At 45.2% G+C, this 12,007-nt stretch overlaps 1 long non-coding RNA gene across 1 annotated transcript in view; it reads right to left on the reverse strand.

Annotated features, from left to right (window-relative positions):
- The window catches only part of LOC105605322 (uncharacterized), a 128,418-nt gene that overhangs the window by 58,716 nt on the left and 57,695 nt on the right, over nt 1–12,007 (reverse strand). The window contains exon 5 of the long non-coding RNA XR_009598983.1: nt 10,197–10,260. This is a non-coding gene — a long non-coding RNA (uncharacterized LOC105605322). The remainder of the gene's footprint in view (nt 1–10,196; nt 10,261–12,007) is intronic.

Genomic DNA, 12,007 nt, shown 5'->3' on the forward strand with positions numbered 1-12,007 from the left:
GATAGGTAGAGACATCTAAAATTTATTATGCTGTTGAACTGTGGTGCTGGAGAAGACTCCTGAGAGTCCCTTGGACTGCAAGGAGATCCAACCAGTCCATCCTAAAGGAAAGCAGTCCTGGGTGTTCATTGGAAGGACTGATGTTGAAGCTGAAACTCCAATCCTTTGGCCACCCGATGTGAAGAGCTGACTCACTTGAAAAGACCCTAATGTTGGGAAAGATTGAAGGCAGGAGGCGAAGGGGATGACAGAGGATGAGATGGCTGGATGGCACCACCGACTCGATGGACATGAGTCTGAGCAAGCTTCTGGAGCTGGTGATGGACAGGGAGGCCTGGTGTGCTGCAGTCCACGGGGTTGCAAAGAGTCGGACACGACTGCGCAGCTAAACTGAAAATGTATCATGCTGCTGAAACTAAAGGTGAGCTCTTCAGTTCGGAAACCTGCTTTGGCCGCGATTTGCGCAGGTTGCAAAAATATGGTGAGACTCTGGAAAACGTCTGAGCGTGCGCGCGCGCACACACACACACACACACACACACACACTCTGATTCACTAAGTATTGCATTCAGAGAGTGAGAACACCCATTTGCCTCAGAGGAAAAAAAAAGACTGATAACCTTATCATTTTAGTGCTGGTTTAGTGGCGGTTTAGCCGCTAAGCTGACTGCGACCGCATGGGCTGGAACAGGATCACTCTAGCTGATTGTTTTCTGCCTCTGGCCATATTAATCAGGATGTCCAGCCTCCCTGGATAAGGTCTCTGGGCTGCTTGCGTGCATGTCTGCTAAGTCACTTCAGTCGTGTCCAACTCTTTGCCAACCCATGGACTGTAGCCCACAAGATTCCTCTATCCATGGGATTCTCCAGGCAAGAATACTGGAGGGGGTTGCCATTTCCTTTTCTACAGGATCTTTCCGACCCAGGGATCAAACCCGGGTCTCCGGCATTGCAGGGAAGCCTCAAACTTAACAGGGTTATTACGAAATCTTGGAGGCAGACACATACCAAATTTCAACTTTTTTTTTGAAGACTTTTATTTTTTTTTTTAATGTGGACTGTTTCCAAAAAAAAAAAAAAAAAAAAAAAAAAAAGAAGACTTTACTGAATTTGCTACAATACTGCTTCTGTTTGATGTTTGGGTTTTGGGGCCCGAAGGACACGGTAGCTTAGCTCGCCAGTCAAGGATGGAACCCTTACTCCCTGCATCAGAAGGTGAATTCTTGGCCACTGTTGGCCAGGGAAGCGCTTCAGATTTCAACCTTTACAGTTAAGGTTTAATTGAACACTGATGCCCTGTCTGTCTGAGGTTTTCCTGTACCTACAGGATGGTGCTGGGTAAGTCAGACGGATACCAGTCTTTCTTCTGAAGGAGGTATGGGTGTAATCCCAATAACAAGCTTGTGAACGGACTAAACCCACTTCCTGTTCATGCGGGACCATCCAGGTTTGTTGGCTGGATATGGTGATTGGTAAGTATTTACTGGAGAAGGTGTAAATCCTGACCCCCAATGTGCCCTGTGTTATAATACTATGAGTCAACAGTCCATTATAGCCTAGGACAGACTTAAAAGACACTTTCACCATTTCTTAATTCATTTAATCTGCTCTCAAAGTCAGTTGCATTGCTCTGTCTTTATATTCAGAAGAGCGGGGAAATCGTCCATGATCTCTGTTGTTGAGTCATGTCCGACTCTTTGAGACCCCGTGGACTGCAGCACGCCAGGCGTCCCTGTCCATCACCAACTCCCAGAGCTTTTTCTAACTCATGTCCATCGAGTCGGTGATGCCATCCAACCATCTCATCCTCAAACTCATGTCCATCGAGTCGGTGATGCCATCCAACCACCTCATCCTCAAACTCATGTCCATCACGTTGGTGATGCCATCCAACCATCTCATCCTCAAACTCATGTCCATCGAGTCGGTGATGCCATCCAACCATCTCATCCTCAAACTCACGTCCATCGAGTCGGTGATGCCATCCAACCATCTCATCCTCAAACTCACGTCCATCGAGTCGGTGATGCCATCCAACCATCTCATCCTCAAACTCACGTCCATCGAGTCGGTGATGCCATCCAACCATCTCATCCTCAAACTCACGTCCATCGAGTCGGTGATGCCATCCAACCATCTCATCCTCAAACTCATGTCCATCGAGTCGGTGATGCCATCCAACCACCTCATCCTCAAACTCATGTCCATCGAGTCGGTGATGCCATCCAACCATCTCATCCTCAAACTCACGTCCATCACGTTGGTGATGCCATCCAACCATCTCATCCTCAAACTCATGTCCATCATGTCGGTGATGCCATCCAACCATCTCATCCTCTTCCTCCCCCTTTTCCTCCTGCCCTCCGTCTTTCCCAGCGTCAGGCTAGAAACACTCTCATTTTTGTATCCTTTTTTTTTTTTTAAACCCACATAAGGCAGTCTGAACGCTGACTTTTCTACATTCCTGCACCCGTATATAGCGCTGGGACATTTCCTTTAATTTTTTTCTGTCTCCTCTGCGGTCTTATCTGTATGCTGTGAGAACTGGGTCGGGTAATCTTATGTTCATTTTAGAAGTCACAGCTCAGACGAACATAAAATTACCTGACCCAGTGAACTCTATGCTCTGCTATTTGGAAGCGTGCTTAGGCAGCAAGAAATTTCTGGGAGCTTTTGATGTTCAGTGAACTATCGGTAATTATTTTCCTAATGCAGTTAAGTTGATCCAATTGGCCTGATTAACTTAAAGAGTTCTCTATAATATGGAAATTCATTAACGGCTGACCCTTGGTGTCATACAGTACGATTACTGCTGATGAACTGGGAGCTCTGACCTACACGTACTAAGGTCCAAGGCCCAGCCTGGCTTGCCTTTCTGCTCTCATCTGGCCTGCCATTATTATTCTCCAGTGGAGAGAGATGAACAGGATGTTTAGTCAACAAATCCTTTAGAGAAGGCAGAGCCCATAATCCCTTAAACAAGGGAAATAGGAGCTAGCTAAGTGTGGCCTGACCCATGCCAAGCAGCTGTCACTCACAGAAGCGAAACTAGAAATGTTGTTGCTGAGATCCTAATGTAAGGAGGCTTCCAAAGCTTCTTTCGATGGCAACATCTATGGCAACTGAGTAATTGCTGCTGTTGTTTACCTGTTCAGTCACCTTGGACTGTTTGCGACCCCATGGACTGTAGCCTCGCCAGGCTCCTCTGTCCAAGAGATTTCCCAGGCAAGAATACTGGAGTGGGTTAACATTCCCTTCTGCAAGGGGATCTTCCCAACCCACAGATTGCACATGGGGCTCCCACACTGAAGGCGGATTCTTTACCATCTGATCCACCAGGGAAGCTGTAACAAGGTCTCCAAAGCTTCTTTCAATGGCAACAGCACTGTGGCAACTAAGTAACTGATGTTGCTGTTTAGTTGCTCAAACAATTCAGACACTTTGTGACCCCCATGGACTGTAGCCCGCCAGGTTCCTCTATTCATGGGATTCTCCAGGCAGGAATACTGGAGTGGGTTGCCATTTCCTTCTCCAGGGGATCTTCCTGACCCAGGGATTGAACCTGCACCAATAGCATCCCCTGCTCTGGTGGCCAGGTTCTTTACCATATCTGAGCCATCATAGTTCCAAATGGACATCCTTCTTAGCTGAGCCTGCAAGAACTGAGATGCAGCCTGTGAGCATAGCTGCCCCAGATTCCCAGGAAAGCTTTTAAGCTTTTAAATCTACAAAATGCTAACTGCCACCCTCAGAGACTTCTTGAACTGATCTGAGATGCACCCCTGGAAAGGGAATACTTGAAAAGTGCCTTGGACAGAGGAGCCTGGGGCGGGGGGTGGTGGTGGTGGGGGCTACAGTCCATGGGGTTGCAGAGAGTCGGACACCAGTTAGTGACTAAACAGCAAGAGCACTAGGGGAAGTCTTATACACAGAAATGTCCAGGAAGGTGCCTCTCTTCCCCAGCTAAGAAGGGTGCATTCACCGTCACCCAGGAAGCCTTCTGCAGGGACAATGTCTAATGTATGTAAGATGCAGGAGCCTTCATCTAAGAGAAATGATGCGCGTTAACACTCTCGGCGACAGAAGTAGCTTCGCTGATACTCAAGGAATTGGTGCAAAATATCACCCTCAACATCTCTGTCGCCTTTTTACTGGAAAAGACCCCGATGCTGGGAAAGATTGAGGGCGGGAGAAGAGGGCGACAGAGGATGAGATGGTTGGATGGCATTACCGACTCAATGGTCCTGAGTTTGAGCAAAGTCTGGGAGATGGTGAAGGACAGGGAAGCCTGGCGTGCTGCAGTCCATGGGGTTGCAAAGAGTTGGACACAAATGAGCAACAGAAAAAGAACAACGTTAAATTTGTAGCCTATGTTTGATAATGGTGATCCCAAATACCGAGGGGACGCAGTGATTATGCTGTCAGAGAAGGCTTGGCAACCTTCAGTTCTGCAGGGCGGCCAGCAAGGGGAGATGCTGATTTGGGTGCTGAGAACTGACCTAGGTTGTTTTGCTCTCAGGCATATAGGTTTATCCTTAAAATCTCCCCTCTCTCTGGGACCAGGCTTCCCTGATAGCTCAGTTGGTAAAGAATCCCCCTGCACTACAGGAGACCCTGGTTCGATTCCTGGGTCAGGAAGATCCACTGGAGAAGGGAAGAGGCTACCCACTCCAGGATTCTTGGGCTTCACTGGTGCCTAAGCTGGTAAAGAATCCGCCTGCAATGCGGGAGATGTGGGTTCCAACCCTGGGCTGGGAAGACCCCCCTGGGAAAAGGAAAGGTGATCCACTCCAGTAGGCTACCTACTCCAGTATTCTGGCCTAGAGAATTCCATGGACTGTATATAGTCCAAGGGGTCTCCAAGAGTCAGACAAGACTGAGCAGCTTTCACAATGTAAGCCCTGAGACCAACCTGCAAGGACTTCACTTCAAAGGCTTTGCTCTGTTTTGACTACACCTGTGGCTACAGACACCAGGAGAGACTCTGCCAAGGCATTATTCCTGATAGTGTTCCTACCAGGGGTGCGGAAACCACATTTTGTTAACTGTTTTTGTCCAAACCATACGAATGTGTATTACCATAGGTATTTGATCTCTGTGCCATGCGTCATAAACAGATATCTGACGATGCCCCTGGATATCAGACAAGGCACATCCTGCAACTGGAGGCTGAAAGGAGAGACAGCGGGTGAAGTTTTGATGGGAAATGCTCCCTTCTGTGCAAGGAAGAGAAGAAAAGCAAAAAGCAGACAAACAAAAAACTCATGATCTGAACAGAAAAAGGAAGCTGAATGTTCACCGCAGCACTATTTAAACTACCCAGGACATGGAAGCAACTTAGATGCCCATCGATAGAAGAATGGATAAAGAAAATGTGGTACAGACATGCGATGGAATATTACTCAGCCATAAAAAAAAAGAAACAGAAACACAGATTTCAAGAAAAAGCTTATGGTCACAAGGGGCGAAGGATGGAGGAAGGGAGAGTCAGGGAGCCTGGGATGGACATGGACACAATGCTGTATTTAACATGGAGAATCAGCTGCTGGACAGCACAGGGAACTCTGCTCAATACTCTGTAATCACCTTATGGTTCCGAGGGGGAAGGATGGGGGAAGGGACAGTCAGGGAGTCTGGGATGGACACAGACACACTGCTGTATTTAACATGGAGAACCAGCAAGGACCTGCTGGACAGCACAGGGATTTCTGCTCAATACTCTGTAATAACCCAATGGTCACCAGGGGGAAGGGTGGGGGAAGGGATAGTCAGGGAGTCTAGGATGGACATGGACACACTGCTGTATTTAACATGGAGAACCAGCTGCTGGGCAGCACAGGGAACTCTGCTCAATACTCTGTAATAACCTTATGGTTCCCAGGGGGAAGGATGGGGGAAGGGATAGTCAGGGAGTCTAGGATGGACATGGACACACTGCTATATTTAACATGGAGAACCAACAAGGACCTGCTGGACAGCACAGGGAACTCTGCTCAATGTCAGGTGGCAGCCTGGATGGGAGGGGAGTTTGGGGGAGAATGGATATGTGTATATGTGTGGCTAAGTTCCTTCACTGTTCACCTGAAACTACCACCATATTTTTAATTGGCTATACTCTAATACAAAATAAAACTTAAAAGACATAAAAACAAACAAAAAAAAAGTCCACATCAGGCTGGAATTTGAATCCAGATGAAAAAAGATGCATTTATCCCCTTGGAGTCAAAAGACCCTTCGGAGAGATGAACAGAACTTTTAGTTACTGTCCATTAAAACCTGGAACACCACCAAGAAATGCTAATGGAAGAGAAGCTGAGTTTCACCTCCTACCAGACGTCAATTCATACTGCAAATAAAATCAGGTCAATGCAGGTACAAAATAACACTCCCAACAATGGTGCATTATTTTAATTTTCAGATATAGTGATTACAGATAGAGCTGTACATATTACCTGTATTTTTCTTGCACATAGAGTATTACACACATTAAGTGTTATCACCCACTCACGTCCTAAGTCTTTTGCAATGCCATGGACTGTAGCCCTCCAGGCTCCTCTGTCCATGGCAATTATCCAGGCAAAAATACTGGAGTGGGTTGCCATTCCCTTCTTCAAGGGATCTTCCCCACCCAGGGATCAAACCTGGGTCTCCTGCATTGCAGGAAGATTCTATGCTGGCTGAAACTCCTGGAAGGCGCTATTACTATTATAATTACAGGCACTAGTATTACAAACATTAGGCGTGGTATACCGCATCCTCACTACACACTAAATGGATATCAAAGGAAACAACTTTTCGTCTCTGCTAAGAGTTCTCCTTCTATCTTCAAGGCTGGATCTATGATAAATTACATCTAAGGCGGCCTCCGCCTGTTATCTCCCCGTTGATAACAAACATTTGATGCCTCAGCTGTCCTCTAGGTGCTCATGATTATGGAAGAGTAAGTGAGGGTTGAGACATGGTCACAGGTGAGATGAAACGTTGGGGACGTGACATTCAGCGCCAAGTGACAGACTTTCTCGGTGGTCCAGTGGCTGAGAATCCGCCTGCCAATGCCAGGGACATGGGTTCCATCCCTGGTCCGGGAAGATCTTGCCTGCCTTAGGGCAACTGAGCCTGTGCGTTACAGCTACTGACTCCATGTGTGGCAATGACTGAAGCCCCATTTTCCTCAATGAGGAAAATCACCACAGGAGAAGTGCACGTCTTGCAACTCAGAGTGGCCCCAACTGGCTGCAACTAGAGAAAATCCCTTACCCAGCAACAAAGACCCAGGGCAGATAAAAATGTAAAAAAAAAAAAAAAAAGAGAAAAAAAAAAAAGCCACATGACGCTGAATGTGGGATTCTTGAATGGGCTGGGGTGGGGGGAAGCATTCCTTCATTCACGCGGAGGTGAGTTCCATTCACAGTGATGGAATCGGACACATTGGAATTTAGTCACAAGGTACTCATGTCATTGCTTAAGCTGACCCTCCAATACCTTGGCCAGCTTATGGGAAGCGTCAACTCATTGGAAAAGACCCCGAAACACTGAAGGCAAGACGAGAAGGGGGCGACAGAAGGTGAGGTGGTTGGATGGCATCACGAACTCAATGCACATGAGTTTGAGCACACTCTGGGAAATACTGAAGGGCAGGGCGGCCTGCTGTGCTGCAGCCCACGGGATCCCAAAGAGTCGGACACGACTGAGCGGCGGAACTACCACCTCAGCAGAGACTCAGGTTTCTAGGTTTATATAGAGTTTTACTTTTCTAAAACCAACTCTCCCTGCCTTTTTGCTTCTGCTCCCAAACAGCTAATCTTCTAGTATCAAACTTAAAACTCCCTCACATATTGAAACAGATTTAGAATATGCTTGTATTTTTCTCTGCGGTGGAAATAAAATTGCCAGAGGGAAATCTTCACTGACAGTCTCATTCCAGTGCTATTTTCCCCCTGGTTTTTCATTTATATTACATTCTAATTTCTAACCTGCTTCAAAGTGTGTGGTTCAAGAAAATTCAAAAGCAAATGCGATTCTCTCTGTAATAAGCATTATGGGATTTGGTTTCCCATAAAGAAGCTAGTATTATGTAAAGGTGGCTTAAGAGGAGTTGAATAATATATATATATATATTTTTTAACATCACTGAAGGAAGCTGTTTAAAGCCCCACTAGGATTTCAGTTCAGGATTAAGTAAGAGCTGAAACAGTCACACATTCTATTGTTCTGAAATTCGGTTCACTCAAATATGAAACGGAAAGTCCAATTTTCAGAAGTAATGTCCCAAATTAACTATCCATCTGTGCGGGTAGTAAATATGATTACTTCTGCTGTCCATATTTCTACTCTTCACTGATTATTAGTTATATACGTCAATAAAAGAGGAAAGAAATGAAGATGACTTTCTAAAAATATCTCATTTTCCCTAATAAGACAGTTTTAAATGCCAGCTGGACTTTTGAAGTATTACAGTCATTTAAACATTACCCGACAGGTTATGGATTTCAACTAGTCTTTTACTTGGATTTACTGGTGGCTCAGTGGTAAACAACCCACCTGGCAATGTAGTAGACGTGGGTTCGATCCCTGGGCCAGGTAAGACCCCCCTGGAGGAGGAAACGGCCACCCACTCCAGTATTCCTGCCTGGAGAATCCCATGGACAGGGAAGGCTGGCGAGCTACAGTCCATGGGGTTGCAAGGAGTCAGACGCCACTGAACAATGAGACTATTACCTATGCTCTTTTGTATTACACTTAAATTCAGCGTGTGATATTCCACCACCGCCCCCCCCGCCCCATGTTTACTAGGCTTTTGTATCCAATCCACATTCGTATAATGAATTGGGATTTGTTTCTCGTTTCTGTTTCCTTAGCCTCTCAATACCACAGTAAGCTCTGTTGGCTTTATCCCTTTCATGAAAAGCCTGCCAACATGATGAGTTAGAAACTCCATTTTGCAAATGGGATCTAATCAAACTTAAAAGCTTTTGCACAGCAAAAAAAAGAGACTATAAACAGAGCGAAAAGACAATCTATGGGACGGAAGAAAAATTTGCAAACAATGCAAATGACAGGAGCTTAATCTCCCAAAAAACACAAGACAGCTCATACAGCTCAATAACGCACAAAACAACTCACTCAAAAAAATGGGCAGAGACCTGAACATACATTTTTCCACCGGAGAATTATGGATGACCAAAGGACACATGAAAAGGTGCTCACCATCGCTGATTATCTCAGAGAAACGCAAATCAAAACTACAATGAGCTATCACCTCACACGGATCAGAACGACCATTATTTACAGTTTACAGACAATAAATGCTGGCAAGGGGAAGGAGAGAAGGGAACCCTCCTACAGTGTTAGTGGGAATGCAAAGTGCTGCCTCCACTAGGGAAAACAGTATGGAGGTTCCTTAAAAAAAAATAGAGCTACCATATGATTCAGAAATCCCACTCCTGGGCACGTATCTGCAGAAATGCATAATTCAGAAGGATATACGCACCCTAATGTTCATAGCAGCACTTTTTACGATAGTGAGACGTGGATACAGCTGAGTCATAGTCTCCTGTATATATTTACCGCAACTTCTTTATCCATTCCTATGTGGGTGGACACTTAGGTGGCTCCCTGCTGCTACTGCTGAGTCGCTTCAGTCATGTCCGACTCTGTGCGATCCCATAGATGCCAGCCCACTAGGCTCCTCCGTCCCTGGGATTGTCCAGGCAAGAACACTGGAGTGGGTTGCCATTTCCTTCTCCAGCGCATGAAAGTGGAAAGTGAAAAGGGAAACTGAAGTCGCTCAGTCATGTCCAACCCTCAGCAACCCCATGGACTGCAGCCCACCAGGCTCCTCCATCCATGGGATTTTCCAGGCAAGAGTACTGGAGTGGGGTGCCATTTCCTTCTCCAATGCATGAAAGTGGAAAGTGAAAGTGAAGTCGCTCAGTCGTGTCTGACTCTTTGCGACCCCATGGACTGCAGCCCACCAGGCTCCTCCATCCATGCGATTTTCCAGGCAAGAGTACTGGAGTGGGGTGCCATTGCCTTCTCCTACATTGCTCCCACGTGCTGGCTATTGTGAATGGTGCTATCAGTATGTCCTTTCAAGTTATGGTTTTCTCTGGAAATATGCCCAGACTCTAGCACATTTTTTTTTTCCCCCAAAGAACCTCTAGTTTCCAGAAATAATTCATACATTAAAGACTTACAGGTATGCTTCCATCTGTTTCTTTCTCAGGACTCAGGAAGTCCTGCTAACGACCATCAGCCCACCTGGAAGGGAAACAGAGTTTGGCTCAATTGTAGTCTTCCTCCAAAATACTTCCGCTGTGCTGGTTGGGATCCCGTTTTGAATATTTGCCGCAAAGACGCTTTATTATTCAAACACTTGAGGTTTCAAAACATCACATGCTTGTAGGTGCCATTTATAATCCACTGAGATACGTTCTAAGCTTACAGAAGATGAACTTTTCACGTTGAAACATGTTTACAACGGGAAAGAAAGAAGGAAGATGGTGGAAGTCCAGCAACCATAATCCAGCGTACATACGTTTAAAGTTGAGACTTTCCACTCAAATGTTTACTTAAAAAAAAAAAGGTAAGAGGAAGTATGCATTATTCTAATAGCATATTTGTCCTCCTCTCAGCCTAGACAACCCTTTTCATGAAACTGTCTTGTATCACTCACGTGAAGACAGGGTTATTATTCATTGACTCATGAATAATACATAGGATTTTTGTGTGCAATTTTTTACATTCTGATGAATGTATCATTCTGCATTGCCTCATTTGCACACAACACTGACTCCTACATAACTAGTTTGTTCGATGAATCCATTCTCCATGTTTCACCATTTCTACATGTAGTGTTAATTCTGTCCCTGTTCCTAGGTAAGTAACGTGAAGGTTCTGTTTTCCTTTCCTATTCCTCTCTGTCTCACGGCCCCCGCTGGACTGATCCAATTTTGATCAGCCCTCTTATCCTCCATGGGTTTGTAATTTGATGTTTGTTTTCTATTCTTCAGTGGTTAATCCTCACATTTTAATTCATGCATACAAAATATATGTAACTACTTGACACATCTAACTTTCTCCTCAAAGACTGAAGAATCTGAAAGTATTTTAAACCTTATCTTCACCTGCCGTCTTCCATGCATTGTCTTCTAGGATTGTAAATCCAACATTTTCGCACATTATAAACAAAAGCAAACAATTATTTTGACCACTGTAGATATAAGGTCATGGCTCAAAAGGGCTCCATACACAATCACATATTTTGCTCCTAGGTTTAACTGTCATGGACTTCCCTGGCGGCCCAGACGGTAAAGAGTTTGCCTGCAATGAGGGAGACCCAGGTTTCCTCCTTGGGTCGGGAAGATGCCCTGGAGGAGGGAATGGAAACCCACTCTGCTACTCTTGCCTGGAATTCTGTGGACAAAAGAGTAGCTGTCATGTTCTACAAACATACAGGCATATTTCTGCATTGTGTGTTGTAAAGATTTATGCCACATTTTCATGTTTTGCGAATAATTCCCCCCCCTTTTTTTTATAAATTGAAATTTTGTGGCATCCTGCAGTGCCAAGATATTCACTATCTTTTAGCAATAAAGTATTTTTAAATTATGGTATGTAATTTGTTAGCTATAACACTCCTGCACGCTTAATAGATTGTACTATATTAGAAACACAACTTTTGTATACGCTAGGAAATTAAACTTGCGTGACTCGCTTTACTGTGGTATTCTAGACTCAAGCCCGCAATATGTGGGCATGCCTATATTCTCTGGAAATTTTATTTACCAGAGTCCCAGGGAGCTCCAGTAGCTTGAGCGTGTACATGCCTGAAAATATTTTATGGGCTCTTCGATCCTGAGTGACATTGTAATTTGCTAATCAATTACTTTTTGGTGTTTATTTCCATGCAACTCTTTGAAGCTACCTGTGCCCCGGTGGTCTAGTGGTTAAGAATCCACCTGCAAATCCAGGGGATGAGTTCGATCCCTGGTCTAGGAAGATCCCA

Source organism: Ovis aries, chromosome Y (genome assembly GCF_016772045.2).
Source record: "Ovis aries strain OAR_USU_Benz2616 breed Rambouillet chromosome Y, ARS-UI_Ramb_v3.0, whole genome shotgun sequence".
NCBI lineage: Eukaryota > Metazoa > Chordata > Mammalia > Artiodactyla > Bovidae > Ovis > Ovis aries.